Raw genomic sequence first — 1,725 nt, forward strand, 5'->3', positions numbered from 1 at the left:
GTTGGAGGAAAATACTGAAAGTGCCATGGGCTGCCTAAAGAACCAACAGATCTGTTGGAAGAAGTGCAGCTAGAGTGCTCCTTGGAGGCCAGGATGGCTAAACTTCGTCCCTCATACTTCAGACATATTGTCAGAAGGGACCAGTCACTAGAGAAGGATATCATGTTTGGTAAGGTGGAGGGTCAGAGAAAAAGAAGAAGACCCCCAGCGAGATGGACTGGCAAAGTGGCAGCATCAATGGGCTCAGGCATGGCAACAATTGGCCCAGGACTGGGCAGTGTTTCATTCTGTTGTACATAGGGCTGCTTTGAGTCAGTACCAACTCGATGGCACCTAACAACAACAACAATCATAACTGAACATTGTCCAACATAGTGCTGAAAGAAAAGTCCCTAGGTTGGAAGGCTCTCAAAATACACAGTGACTGAAATAATGGACAACCATACCAACCAACAATGCCAATGATAACAAAGATGGTGTGTAGGAGGGAGCAATGTTTAACTCTGTGGCATATGGGGTCACCATGGACCAGAGCTGACTTGACAGTAGCTAACAGCAATCAGAGGTGCCCAGTCCGAGGCTGCAGGCCGGGAACACAGGCATACCTTAGCCCTGGCGCATGTGAGACAGGATGTTAGGCCAGCTAGTACAATTCAGATGACAGCAGGTAATGGCCTATGTAGAAACAGACAATTGGTGATTGAAGTAAACCAAGGGACTGGGAGCACATACAGTAGAGACCCTATGATAGATATCTGTTGCTTTCTTTCCCTTAAAAAAAATGCATTATTATGAAATATGTATAACATGCAAGTTGCCATTCTTAAGGGTACCATTCAGTAACATAAGCAACATTCACTATAATTCACAACCATCACCATTATTTCCAAAAGGTTTTCATCATCCCAACCAGAAACTCAGTCATCTGTTGCTTTTTGGCCTCCTGGAATCCACTCCCGCATTTGACTTGAAGGATTACCCCAAGACAGAGATTGCTAGTTGTTCCCCAGAATTTATTCTCTTATACAGTAATACAATATTCTTTTATACAGTATTCTCTTACATAGTAATAGAATTCTTTTAGCAGAATACAAAATTTCATAGAATAAACCTTGTATTCCCTTTCTTCCATACAGGTAGGTGCCATGTGACCAAGTTCTGTCCACTGAGATGTCAGTAGAAGGTGATGGGTACCATGTCTTGGTCATGCTCTTTAAAAGGAGTATGACTCCTCACTTGCCACTGGCAGCATTCCTCTCTGCTCACACATAAGCCCACCCACGCGCTGCCCTTCAGAAATTCTCAGATTACTTGCAGTCTTTCAATAGGTAAGAACAGTGTCCAGGGTATTGGTTCCTCATCTTACTTGGGCTTAAGCCAAAGATGTAAGATTTGGTGCAAATGCCAGAGTCCTAATGCTCTAAGGTGTAGACCTTTTAGTCGATGCTGTAGTTGATACTATGAGGCCAAAGGGAAGAACAGTGATTATTGAACAGAGTTGGGGAAACCCCAAAGTAACAAAAGATGGTGTTGCTGTTGCTAAGTCAATTGACTTAATGGATAAATGCAAAAAATATTGAAGGCAAGATTGGAATACCTAAAATGGGGCTACAGAGTACCAAGTGAACGAGGCTTCTTGCGGAGCCTTTGCAATACAAAAAACTATAGGTAGAAACCAGAACCACATCCAGATCTCCAGAGATGAGAAATCTCCACTTGAAAGGA

General features: G+C 43.1%; 2 pseudogenes; one reads left to right on the forward strand and one right to left on the reverse strand.

Moving 5' to 3' along the window:
- LOC102830453 overlaps window positions 1-603 on the reverse strand; it is a 2,495-nt pseudogene extending 1,892 nt beyond the window's left edge.
- Window positions 604-657: 54 nt separating this feature from the next.
- The window catches only part of LOC102830823, a 4,417-nt pseudogene continuing 3,349 nt past the window's right edge, over window positions 658-1,725 (forward strand).

The sequence above is a fragment of the Chrysochloris asiatica genome, unplaced genomic scaffold (assembly GCF_000296735.1).
Source record: "Chrysochloris asiatica unplaced genomic scaffold, ChrAsi1.0 scaffold00346, whole genome shotgun sequence".
Taxonomy (NCBI): Eukaryota; Metazoa; Chordata; class Mammalia; order Afrosoricida; family Chrysochloridae; genus Chrysochloris; species Chrysochloris asiatica.